This window comes from Planococcus citri, chromosome 4 (assembly GCF_950023065.1).
Source record: "Planococcus citri chromosome 4, ihPlaCitr1.1, whole genome shotgun sequence".
NCBI lineage: Eukaryota > Metazoa > Arthropoda > Insecta > Hemiptera > Pseudococcidae > Planococcus > Planococcus citri.
This window is the reverse complement of record NC_088680.1, coordinates 53,581,586-53,595,941: the sequence shown is the minus strand read 5'-3', so window position 1 is coordinate 53,595,941 and position 14,356 is coordinate 53,581,586.

Below are 14,356 nucleotides of genomic sequence, written 5' to 3'. Positions count from 1 at the left end.
GACCCCCCCCTCCTACTGAGTTTTTCTCATTAAATGTAACAACATTTTTGCCTTACAGAATTTTAATTTTATAGATTTGAAAAAAAAAATTCAAAACGAAATACGTATTGCTGGCAATGCTGGCTATCGCCCACCAAAGGGATTTCGATCCAAGAAATCATTGAAAAGTTGCCAATTAAATCTGAACGTTTGAAAAATTCAAAGTTGACTATTTTTGGTGATTTATGCCTTCTTCAAAAACGTACGTATTTGATCAGTAAAAATGATCAAAATAAGTCCTAAAACTGCTATTAAGTCCCTAAATCCAAATTTAACCATTTCCAGCCATTCTGGAGCCTCCACCACGATTTTTCAATTTCTCCAGAATTTTTAATTTGCTCCAGAAGACGTGAATATGAAGTTGGGCAGCTGAAAATCGAGTTGTGTGTCATACTCGACCTGTTTAACGAATTTATCCACATTTCAGCCGATTCTGGAGAGTACACCTCAAGAGTGGTTTTTCATCAGCTTTTTTTCAAAATAAAAATATCCAAAAATCAAAAATTTCTCGTTTTCGAGAAAATTATTAAAATATGCGCGAATTGCTGTATTTCGTCATTAATCAAGCCCACGAGGGTGAATTTCCCCATTTCCAGCCTTTCTGAAGCCTCTGGAGAAATTGAAAAATCGCGCTGGAGGCTCCAGAGTGGCTGGAAATAGCGAGATTCCTTCTCGTGGGGTTAGTTCATGACAAAATACTGCGATTCGCGCAAATTTCGAAAATTTTCTCGTAAACAGGAAATTTTTGATTTTTGGATATTTTTATTTTGAAAAAAAAGCTGATGAAAAACCACTCTTGAGGTGTACTCTCCAGAATCGGCTGAAATGTGGATAAATTCGTTGAACAGATCGAGTATGAACCACAACTCGATTTTCAGCTGTCCAACTTCATATTTACGTCATCTGAAGCAAATTAAAAATTCTGGAGAAATTGAAAAATCGCGCTGGAGGCTCCAGAATGGCTGGAAAGTGGAAATGGTTGAATTTTGATTTGGGGAATTAATATCAGTTTTAGGACTTATTTTGATCATTTTTACTGATCAAATACGTACGTTTTTGAAGTTTCAAACGTTTGCCAAATATCGAGTTCGAGATATGATGTTGGGCAGCTGAAAATTTGGTTTTGGGGGTTTCAGACCATGCTCTTTCCAAAAATTCCGGTCTCGTTCAAATCAGAGGCGGACACGTTTTTAATTTTTTGTCAATTTTTTTACTTTTGGTTTTGACTTTTGTATGAAAAGTAATGACATTCGAGATTGAAAAAAACGTAAAAAAATTGAGTGATGGGAGGGTGTGATGAGCAGACATGCCTTAACCACCTGTGGTGGTTCTAATGTAATTCACTCTAGGGTGGTTATTATTAGAATAACCAGTTTGTAGGTGAGGGTACAAGGTTACGTGAGAAATACCGCGATCCTGGGTCTGGACCAGGATCGTGAAGAATATCTTCTTCACTACCTTGCTAGATCTCGAGCTCTCGGTAATGTAGTCACTGTTGATTATTTCAGCCCTCGTGGCTCCTAGCACTTATAATAATTCAATAATTACCCGCTTGTTCGGTTAAATTTGTGTATATTAACGATATTCGCGGTATGTTTCTAATTGAACGTCGTGTTTAATCGGCACCTTGGTATGTCTCCTATTTGTCGACCATAGGAGAGTATACTTGCTGAAAGTGTATTCAGAGATTTTATTCATAATCACCGCTGGGCCTAGTATTGGTGAGCCCCCGAAGAGATGATTAATGTGAACAGTTGGGTAAGTGTTGAAACACACTCCAAATGATCATCATTTTAATAATAATTATACCGTAATTAAATGATAGAAATTACTCAATGTAGCGGAGCATTTGCACCTACCTACATTGAGGGGTACCATTTGTTTCGCCGCGCACGTTTCGCCGCGCCCGTTTCACCACGCACGTTTCGCCGTGCACGTTTCGCCGCCACCGAAGAAAGGTCATTTTTGAAAAAGCGTTCATTTCGCCGCCGTGGTGAAAGATTACTTAATTTAGATAAAAAATGAAAATGTATTAATTAGAATGAAAATTTATAAAATCATAAGTAGATATGAGGGGAGGGGGTTGTAAATTTTTGTGGGGATACTTCCTAAAGATGTCTACAACATACTTTAAAAATTGGTTAACATGAGGATGAGAAAAATGTTATAGTAATTTACGAAAGGGGGGTTTCTCAAAAAAGGGAGGGGCCAGGGGTCTAAAACTTTCCACAAGGAAGTTTTTCGAACCCACCTTCCATACTAATATCAACCCAGACCCTCTCGGGGGCCATTTCACCCCTCTTGTGCGCCTATAGCTTTCATAAAACCACTCTCATTTGAATGGCTGCAGCCCCCCCCCCTTGAAGATACAAAGACAGTTGATACATCACTAGATCGGGCATTTGACGTAGATGCTTTTGTTTATAACCACATATTTTTCACTAAAATGAAATGCGGGGGGAGAAAATGACGAAAAACATGTTTTGAGGGTGGCCCCCTCCTGAGGTTAGCGCACCCCGTAGCGGTGGCGGGGACTTTTAGTATGTTGTTAAGGCGGTATTCTACACGTTTTAGGAAAAAGTCCCTCTTGATGGGAATTTTTCCGACCTTTGGCTCATTTATCACCGCAGCGGCGAAACGAACGCTTTTTCAGAAATGACCTTTTTTCGGTGGCGGCGAAACGTGCACGGCGAAACGTGCGCGGCGAAACGTGCGCGGCGAAACGGGCGCGGCGAAACGCAGTGATGGCAAAACTTTTTCATTTCAGTTCAAGTTTTTAGTTTTTAGTTTCAGTTTTATTTTTTTCAGTTCAAGTTTTCAGTTTTTAGTTTCAGTTTTATTTTTTTCAGTTCTAGTTTTCAGTTTTAAGTTTCAGTTTTGCTTTTTTCAGTTCAAGTTTTCATTTCAGTTTTCTATTTCAGTTTCAGTTTTCAAAATTTTTCTTGAAGTTCAAAAGGAAATGAAAAAAAAAAATTGGAGGAAGATCGCATCGTCCTTTTGCCGACAAAAAATTGTTATTTTGCCACAATAATCAAAATTTTAATTAACACGCTGAGCAGTGAGCACTGTATAGTATCAAAAAACTTTGAAAATCCAGTGGTTCTGTTCTGTTCAGAAAAAGTGAAAAATTTGCATTTTATGTACATTTACTTACAAGCGGGTCATTCCATGTCAACTTAACCAAAAAAAGGCGATTTTGAAAGTCATGTCTTTCGATTTCGCTCAATTTTTTTTTTGCAATATCTACCCACCCAGTAAGTAAGAAAGGCGCAATCAGTTTGGCCCCAGCCCCCTCAGGGGGCGGGTGGGGGGCTCCCATTATTTGGTTTCGAGATGGCACTCGTTGACAGAGGGGAAGCATCCCCACCCCCAATTTTGGGTGAAACGTTCGAAAGAAAATCTGGGGCATGTGATACATCGAATTGTATGTTTTTGGCGACGCTGAACACGAATATGACGTAAGATTTTTGATAGGACCCCATCCACGGCACCCAGCACCTCCCCAAATGGGGTAAAAGTTCAAAAAAGTGTTTTGTTCATGCGACACATGAAATAATATGTTTTTGGTGACGCTGAACACGAATATGACGTCAGATGTTTGATTGGGCCTCATCCACGGCCCCCAACTATTTTTTTGGACTTTTACCTATTAGGGGAGGTTCTGGCCATTCTGGGGGCCATAGATGAGGTCGATTTAAAAAACTATGGCTATATTCGTGTTCAGCGATATCGCGAAAACATACTATTTCATGTGTCACACGAATGTTACCATTTTTTTGGGGGTTACCCGCTTTGTGGAGGTGCAGGGGGCCGTGGACGGGTCAAATCAAAAATCTGACGTCATATTCGTGTTCAGCGTCACCAAAAACATATTATTCCATGTGTCACACGAACAAGACGCATTTTTGAACTTTTACCCCCTTTGAGGAGGTGCTGGGGGCTGTGGATGGGCCCCTATCAAAAATCTAACGTCATATTCGTGTTCAGCGTCGCCAAAAACATACAATTCGATATATCACATGCCCCAGATTTTCTTTCGAACGTTTCACTCAAAATTGGGGGTGGGGATGCTCCCCCTCTGTCAACGAGTGCCATCTCGAAACCTAAATATTTCGAAAAAGTATCAAAATGTACATCTATGGAAATTTTTTCAAAATTTTAAATGGTAGCTCCCACTTACAGGCTACAGCGCCATTTTGAAATTTGAACTTTCAAATTGAAAGTTAAACTTTCAACTTTTGAAAATTTCAACATACTTTAAAAGTTCAAAATTCAATGCCCTTTCGAACTGTGAAATCAGTTTTGATCAAAGTATCATAGTTTTGGAGGAATGGGCTGCTGAAGTTGAGTACCTCGAGACAATGTGAAAATAATAGAAGCCCCCCCCCATCCGCCCTCTGAGGGGGCTGGGACCAAACTGATTGCGGCTTTCTTACTTACCGGGTGGGTAGATATTGTAAAAAAAATTGAGCGAAATCGAAGGACATGACCCAAAAACGTTGGTTGAGTTGACATGGAATGACCCAAGTAGCATCTTGAATGGCCCCAGTGAAGCGAGGGCAAAAGTTTTCAGCTTTGGAAAATTTGTGATTTTGTGATTTAAAAAGTAGAACGACATCAATCGATTTTAATGAAAAAAAAATAGGTTTTTCTTTTTGGTTTTTCTGATCTCAACATTTTTCAAATTCAATAGGTTTCTTGAAATTGTAACTCTGAGAAGAGTATCAAATTGACCCATGCAAAGCGAGGGCAAAAGATTGGATAATTTGTAGTTCAAAAAGTAGAACAACATCAATTTTAATGAGAGAATTCGCCATTCTGTTTTTCTGATTTCAACTTTTTCTAAATTTCATTTTCATCAATGTGTTTTTTTTAAAACTCTGACTCTTAGCGGAAACTTGGAAAGAAAAGATTCAAATTGGCCCGAGCAAAGCGAGGGCAAAATTTTTTGAAAAAAATAAGAATTTTAACAGGATGATTTTGTCGACAAAATTCAGTGATGGCAAAACTTTTTCATTTCAGTTCAAGTTTTTAGTTTTTAGTTTCAGTTTTATTTTTTTCAGTTCAAGTTTTCAGTTCAAGTTTTTCTCATTTCAGTTCTAGTTTCAGTTTCAGTTTCAGTTTCTCCATTTCAGTTCAAGTTTTTAACCAGTTTCAGTTTTAGTTTCAGTTTCAGTTTTCCATCACTGGCGAAACGTGCGCGGCGAAACAAGCAGTCCCCTACATTGAGCTATGAATGAATTAGATGTTAAGGAATAGATTACTCTAATTCTGCTCATGTAACTATCGTTAGACCAGGATTCGTCCTGAGGTGAAAGCTTAATATACTTAACGTAAATCTAGGTCTATTCACCTGTTTATAATTACTACATTAATTATCCTTACGATGATTAATGTTTTATTAAATGCACAACTTATTAGGTTATTTTATTGGTATTTAAAACATCAATAAATGGTTTAAAAATGTTGTCGCGTAAATTATTTATAAATTACGTAATTGGTTTTAGTGTGTAAGATAGAAAATGTAATATAAGTTGCATAGTGATATGCAACTAGGCATAGGTAAATTCTCACCCCTTAGGAGAAATTTTCCTATCATTCTCTCTATGGTAATGTGTAAGACCCCCGTCACTTCACCTAACTGTTACATTCATAATCTTTACAAGGGGGGGTCTATTCTGAATTGACGGGGGCTTCATTCTGATCAGGGGGGGGGCCTTACACTTTTGGCACAAATATCAAATAAATTGAATATAATTTCAAGGAAAAGTTCCAAGTTAAGAAGTTGAAGTATTTTAAAGCAGCAAAGTGATATAAAAAAATGGGTGAGTGTGGGGTGGAAGAGGGCTATTTTGATTGGGGGGCCTCAATTTGATTAGGGGGGCCTAACATTTTTGCCTCAAGTATTAATATATCCACTGATTTTGAGTTGAAAGTTCTGAGAACTACATTTTTTAGCAAAACAATATACCTAATTTTTAAAAAAAATCGCCCCCTCCTCTAAATCGTTAACGACGAATCGCTCGTCAAGAATACCCCATCACTGCACCCCTGTTTATCAGATTTAGTCTGATCAAACTTTTGATAGGGTTGGATCTGTTGAGGCTTTATTAAGATCTTATAGAAAAGACCTGATTAGATCTGAATCAGATCTGATCCTATTAAATCAGAGTTTGATCGGATTCGATCTGTTCAGACCTGGTCAGATCTCAATCATGAAAAAGTCCATCCCTTCCCTCCTCTTATAGTTAGTATTATATTTTTGAAATCCCGATCCATCACCTCACTTGTAACCGCCCTTAGTAGTTTGATAAGTAATGAAATGATTATAAAGTTGTAATAGTGCTTTAAAAATGATCAATTTTTTTAAGACTTTTTTTTTTCAAATGACGTAGGTATTCTGACATTTTTTCCTTACCCAAAAATTTTTCTGCTGATTGGAATACCTAATTTTTTGGTTCATAGAACATATCTCCCCGTGTTAAAAACTAAGTAAGTAAGTATTTGCATCAATATTCTCCTTACAGGAATTGGAATTAAAAATAGATTCGTGTTAAACAGAGAAAACAACTGGAAAAACAATAAATTGTCGAGAAATTTATCGCATTTAGGTTTAAACGTGTAAGTTAATCGAATGTGTTCGGTGGTATTTTTTTTCCTTTTTTGTTCGGTCATTATTTCAGACCGAGGAAACGTCGAAGGGAGCGAGAAAAAGAGAATAAAAGTAAAGAAAAAAGGATGAAAACACGTGTATATATATATGTTACACGACACGCTGTTGCGAAATTTCGCGATAAAACTGGAACGAAAGCGAGAACCGAAGGGGGGAAAGAATTGGTTTTTAGAAAGAAAAAAGAGGGCAATGTTCAATGCGAAATGTTATTAGGATACTTGATCGGAGGGACAAAAGAGTTTCCAATTTATCTATGGTGTACAGCGAAAGGAAAACAAGAACGTAAAAAGTAGCCGAATCGAAGAAGTTCCAATTAAATGGAAAAGCTTTTGGTGTAATTTTTACGCCAGAGACGACGGTGCAATTGTGCGTGATTGTGTGTTTGTATCCGTTTGCAAAAATCTACCAATTAATATTACAACGTCGATTGGCGTTGTTTAATTAATGTGTAGTGAGACGAACGTTTTCCTTTATTTCTCTCTCTCTCTCTGCGGTATCTACATAGAGAATGTACGAGAGTATTTAACAACGATGACGAAGACGAAGACGCGATGAGATAGAGAATGAATTGAAAAACTCATTAAACACGAAGAGGCTAAGAAAGAAAAAAAAAGGAGAAAAAATGTCGTCGTCGATTTCTCTCGCGTTTCAACACGTTATACGCATCGATGATTCGAGATGTCGAGGGTATATATTTGTGTGTACTCAATACGAACGCGATAAAGCTCGAGTACAGAAGCTAGAAAAATAAAATCGTTATAGAAATATGTGATAAACGTTTTGTGAAATTGTTTCCGAAATAAGGAGTGAAATAAAAATAATAAATTGCTTCGCGGCACAATTGGCTGGAAAGTATGGCAACGATAGAGTGCAAGGTACCAGTTTCCACAAAAATTACGATCATTTACACAATATACTGCTAGGAAGATACCATACAATGAGGAGGGGCCACACTAGCGAAACGAAAAAACTTGGCGAAAGTTTCATCTCTCGCAGCAGCTCTCGCCGTATTGTTGTACATGTGTGAGTCTGGTCGCAGGGTAAAAATACGACTAGCATGGGGGCCAATATCCGAAAAAATCTGAACTTAATGGCGCGCGATCCACAGCCAACACCGGAACGTGGAAATTTTTTTTCTTCCATCAACTTTCACGGTGAGAAATTCAAACTGGCCGCATTTATCGGTATCTTAATTAGAAAGTTTTCTTGCGCTGCGTCGGAAATGTATAGTCCTAGGTATCGTCGTAATTACTCGGAAGGTCGTTTGTGCGTTGTTAATGGAATATGGCCTTTTTAACCTTATACTAACTGCTAAACGACGACACACATATCAACCCTAATGGGTTACATGCCATTGTATACGGCGAAGCCTTCGCCTTTATTAGTGACCGTTCCTGTTCGTATTACTGATACTCGCGTACTCCGTATACTCGTATGTGTTTGTTTGCTGGCCTGTCTCCAAAACGAAGCACGTACCTGTGTCGAACGATCCGAGGAGACAATCGTGGGGTGAAAAATTCCATAAATACCGCTATTTCTCGCACTAATTTTAATCACCTTTTGTACGAACGTCATTCCTTGTCAATTTGGTCTGTTTTTCAACCGGTAGATTATGTTTCGATTTCGTTCGAAATTTTTTTATAAGGGTGTGTATTTTAAAATGGGAAAAATTGTCGATGCTTTTACCATTGTTACTGGAGGATAAGTCGAAGATGAGGGGTCATTTATAAGAGTATAAGAACTGTATTTGAATTATACACTATCTGTTTGAGAAGGAACCCAGCTTTTGAATTATCAGAAAACTTGGATTGAGGAGTTATCATTTCACCTACTTACCTGACCTTCCAATGTCGTATGTCTCCCTGTCTGCTTGCATGACCTCAAGATTAGGAAATTTCAATTTGATTTTTAGAGTTTGCATGGCCTTTTGCGTGGCCTCTAAATTACAATAACCTTATTTCGAAATGGTCTTCAAATTACGAAATTTCAAATCAATATTATTGAAGTTTGCATGGTCTCCAAACCACAGAATTTGAGATTAACTTTTGAAACCGGCTTGACCTCCAAATTACGGAATTTCAATTTGCATTTTGGAACTTTTGAAAACCAGACAAGTGAACAGACAACCTTGAGACGCTCAACAGGCAAACAGACGGCCTTGAGAGGTCGAGGTAGATGAGTCAATGACCTTAAGAGGCTAGAGCCGGGTGATCAGACGGGTCAATGACCTTCAGAAGGCAGACAGACGGTTGTAATAAGCCAGACAGACAGATCAGTAATCTTGAGAAACCAGACAGGGAGACAGACGACTTTGAAAGACCAGATAGTCGTGTCAATGACCTTGAGAAGTCAAACAGACTATCTTAGAAAGCCATACAGACAGACAAACAGACAGATCAATGATCTTAAGAAACAAGACAGGGAGACAGACGACTTTGAAAGACCAGACAGACGGGTCGATGACCTTGAGAAACCTGACAGACGTGTCAATGACCTTGAGAAGCCAGGCAGACGACCTCAGAAAGCCAGACAAACAGATAAGTGACCTTGGGAAACCAGACAGGGAGACAGACGACTTTGAAAGACCAGACAGACGGGTCGATGACCTTGAGAAACCAGACAGACGTGTCAATGACCTTTAGAAGTCAGGCAGACGACCTTAGAAAGCCAGACAAACGGATCAGTGACCTTGAGAAACCAGACAGGGAGACAGACGACTTTGAAAGACGAGACAGACGGGTCGATGACCTTGAGAAACCAGACAGACGAGTCAATGACCTTTAGAAGTCAGGCAGACGACCTTAGAAAGCCAGACAAACAGATAAGTGACCTTGAGAACCCAGGGGAGACAGACGACTTTGAAAGACCAGACAGACAGGTTGATGACCTTGAGAAACCAGGCAGCTGTGTCAATGACCTTGGGAATCCAAACAGACGGCCTTGTAAAGCCAGCCAAACAGATCAGTGACCTTGAGAAACCAGACATGTATAGACAGACGACTTTGAAAGACCAGACGGACGGGTCAACGACCTTGAGAAACCAGACAGGGGGACAAACGATCATGAACGGGCCAATAACCTTATAAGACCAGACAGGTGAACAGACAATCTTGGGAAGCCTTACAGAAGGATCCATGACCCCAAGTGACCATACAGACAAATTGAAGAGCTCTATTCCAAAGTGGGTTAAGTCATTTTTAAAAAATGCACGTCTTACGGAGATTTTTACTTCAAAAGTGGGTTGGGTCATCAGTTTTTCAAAATAATTTTTTCTACAAGCAATTGTTCTATGTTCAAAGAAAGGAAAGGTGCACCAACCTTTCAAAACAGAACAAATTTTAGCAACATAAATTTTAAACGCATTTTTTGGGGGAAAAATGACCTAACCCACTTTGGAATAGAGCTCTTCAATTGATAGACGATCTTGGAAGGCCATAAAGGTCGGGCAGTGACCTTGAGAGTCCAAACATATGAGTCAATGACCTCAGGAGTCCACAAAGACATATGAGTCAATGACCTTATTACGCCAGACAGGCAGACAGACGACTTTGTAAAGCTAGACATGCATGTAGACAACCTTGAGAGGCTAGACAGATGGGTCAATGACCTTAGAAGGACTTTTAAAGTAGGCAGACAATCTTGGGAAGTCAGATAGGTAGGTCAGTGACCTCAAGAGGCGTGACAGGCAAATAGAAAACTTTGAGAGGTCTGACAGACAGGTCATATACCTAATGACCTCACGAGACTAGAGAAGAGGGCGGACGACCTTGAGAAGGCAGACAGACGAGTCAATGACCTTGAGAGGTCGGGCGGGAAGACAACCATATAACTTTGGGAAGCCAGACATGCTCGCTGACAACCTTGAGAGGCCAGACAAGCAGACTGACAGACAACCTCGGCACGTTGAATGAATTCCGTCTGGCCTAAATATTTTGAGAAATTAAAAAAGGTTTTTTGGCCGGATAACTAAAACAAACACCGAAACTGAAATGCGAAACCTGAAATGTGAAGCTCACATTTTTTTCATGTCATTTTTTCAGTTTTTATTTTCCTTTTTTGGCCATTACTTTCTTTTTTTTGCCAGCTATTTTATCAGATTCGAACTTGAACTTCTCTTCTTTTTTTTTAACCCTCAACCTTCAAAAACAAAATAGTCAAATGTTAAACTATCAAATACCAGCATTGGCGAGGCAATACATTTGAAAATTTTTATATAAGAAGTAAAAATTAAATTTAAAAAAAAATTATGCTCATGCATGTATTTTTGCCCCTTTTCAACATTATAAAAAGTAATATGTACAAAACTGAGACTGCAAAACAATAAAAACTGAAAAATTTTGGTTTTTTTTTTGATTTACAGCCCTAAGATTTTCAACCTTTTTTTTTTTTTTTTTTTTTTTTTTTTAGGTAGCTTCTTAAGTACACATTTAGAAAGATGGAGCCACATAGAGATAACAAAATTCCAACCCGATAATTTCATTATTCATGAAGCAATAAAATATGTATCAGATTTAAAAATCTCTCAAATCCTACCAAAATTTCCCCAACATTTCCAACATACCTTAATTCCCTGACTTTTCTTGGTTTTCCAAGAAATTGACACTCTAAGAATAATTATAATTTTTGAGCAAAATCGAAAAGCCACCAGATGAAAAATAGACCAAATCGATGTAGAACACCCTATGATTGAACTGACTTTGATACCCCTCAATAATCACCGATGAAATGAAATTCCAATAAGAATAGATCAACCGTCACACGCCAAATTCCTCCCCCTTCCACCCCTCTCAAAAAAAAGCTAATTAAGAGCACATGAGAAAGGAAAATCAGCGATACGAACAACTCTGATTAGGCAATGAAAATTTCAAGCTTCTGAAAGACGTAAAAACTGTTGAATGCACGTTTTCCACTTCCATCTCTATCGAAACCAACTTCTCAGCCTCTCTAGAGACTAAAACACGCCTAAGGCGTAGAAAATAAGCACAAGTGATTTGCCACGATGAATCTGATAAGTCTACTCGATGTGTGTATGTGGTTCGCTCTATCATAGGTACATCATTTTATAATCGAATTATCTTGGGAATAACGAAAACTCATTCGAATACAACGTCAACGTACTCTGCTGATATCTTATACATGCGTAATCTGCGGACACTTTGGTTTAACACGAATGCGAGTTGGAATTATCCGCAATTTAAATTCAAACACAAGTAATACCTTATTGGTAATAAATTTGTTTAAGGGAAACGTAAACGATATAAATTGAAAGTGCGATACTTTACAAAGCTATTTTGAATTCTAAAAGTATAAAGTTCTCGCACGAGTAACTCGCGACTAAGTTTAATTAAACTTCTACTCGGGCGTTTTCCGATTATTTCCTTTATTTGCGGGCCCCTAAAGCTGGCCTGAAAAAGTTTCGTAATATGGACGACGTTTGAATTAATGATTACTGTAAAAAAGATGATAATATAACGTGCAGCACGAGTGCGACTGCTTTTCGACTACCTATCTACGTATATCTGTATCTTTGTGTATGTGTATGTGGGTGTAGCTAGGCAGGTACCTTAGTGTAGATAGGTACCTATTTTAAAGCGATGAAGTGCATATGGCTGCTTGTAAAGAGTATTTCGTTACGCATAAATCATACAGACCTTATTTGACGATAGCAATGTTATCTCTGTTTTGCAGTCATTAAAATATACGTCGCGTCGACGAAAAGGCAAATGGTGAATGGTGAAAATCGTTTTCTTCCAAGACTTGTACGTATATATAAAATAGCTGCAGATTTTTCCCATATGGCTCTGCTACTGCTGCTGAGTAGAATACTCGTACATTTGCGGAATTTTTAGTCGCTTGAGTACGTGTATGCGGTGGTAATGTTGGCGAAGCTTTTATTTGTGGAATTTCCGCCATCGACGAGTGATTATCTTCTTACATTATGGTGTTCTGCACGATAGACGATGTTCATATAAGACAAAGATGAATTTTTGGATAGACCAAGAATTTGTCAAAGATGAATAATTTATTCCCAACCTATACTCAATTTTTTTCTCTTGTATATCTAACTATAAATTACCCCTGCCCTCGTAATATATCCTGTCTGATAACTCTTAACGTCGCTTCAAATACGTACATTTTACCATTCCAAATGGTATGAAAAAATAGCACACTAGAAATATTATGCATCAACACTCGGATGTAAATTACCTTTTTATCGTAACGTATTTCGGATAACGAAAAAATAAAAAAAAATCTCAGGTACCTACTACTATACTCGTGAAAAGCATATTTACGGCGTTTACATAGGCAAATTATCGAACACCTTTTATCGGTAATCGTGTAACATTCGCGTCAAGGCGTAACGTTAGGTAGGCTTTTACCGGTGGCGATGGCATGGCATATGCACAGCTCAGCATCAGCGCGGTTAAAATCATGTAAAAATATTCACTTCATCGGGTTAAAAAATCGTCAAGGAAATCACCGACGACCTTTTTTTCTCTCTCTCTGTTTTCATACAGCTGAGCTGACCGTAGAGAAAATATGTAAATAGAATTTTTTTTTGCATCAACCGTCCCACGTATGTGGTTGCATTAAGAGGTAGAGAAACGTTCGAAATAAGCCACTGAAATTCCCATAGATGTAATTGTATTGTAACCGGAAGAGGTTCGAGTTGGTGTTTTGAAAAATGCTCTGAAGGTGAGGTGAGGGGTATCAAAGTCAGTTTAATCATAGGTTGTTTTACGTCGATTTGGACTATTTTACATCTCGTGGTATTTCGATTTTGTTCAGAAATTATTATTTTTCTTAGAGTGTCGATCTCTTGGAAAACCAAGAAAAGTCAGGAAATTCAGGTACCTATGTTGGAAATGTTGGGAAAATAGGTACAGCGGTAGCCCCGTGACGATGAAGTTGGCTTGCTGTGTGGAGGGTACACGGTTCGAATCGTATCCCTGGCACAAAAGTTTTTAGCCAATTTTTAATTTTTGCACGTTGATTTTTGACAGAAAACGTTGGAATTTATCGATTTTCTTATTTCGAATGTACACGGATCAATTTTGGACTCGATAATTTATGTACTCGATTTATTTGCGAATAATTAACCAAAAATTAATTGAATGAATACATTCATTCGTGTATGATTCATTAACAATTGATCAATTTGTCAGCAATTGATCAATTCGTTCGTGTATAATTTACCAAAAATTAATCAAATAATTCTATTCGTTCGCGAATGATTTATTAACAATTAATTAATTTGTTCGTCAATTCGTTCGCGAATGATTCACGAAAAATTGATACAATGAATGATTCATTGACAATTGATTAATAGGTTCGTCAATTCGTTCGTGAACAATTCACCAAAAATAGATTGAAAAAATAGAGTCGTTCGCGAATGATTCACGAAAAATAATTTAATGAATCGAGTCATTCGCGAATAATTCATCAACAATATTCGTTCGCGAATGATTTACTAACAATTAATAAATTCGTTCGTGAATGATTTACCAAAAGTTAATCATATATATGAATCGATTCGTTCGGCAATGATTTATTATTTATGAATCAATTCGTTCGCGAATAATTCACAAAAAATAATTCAATTCGTTCGTGAATGATTCATCAAAAATTGAGTGAATGAATCGA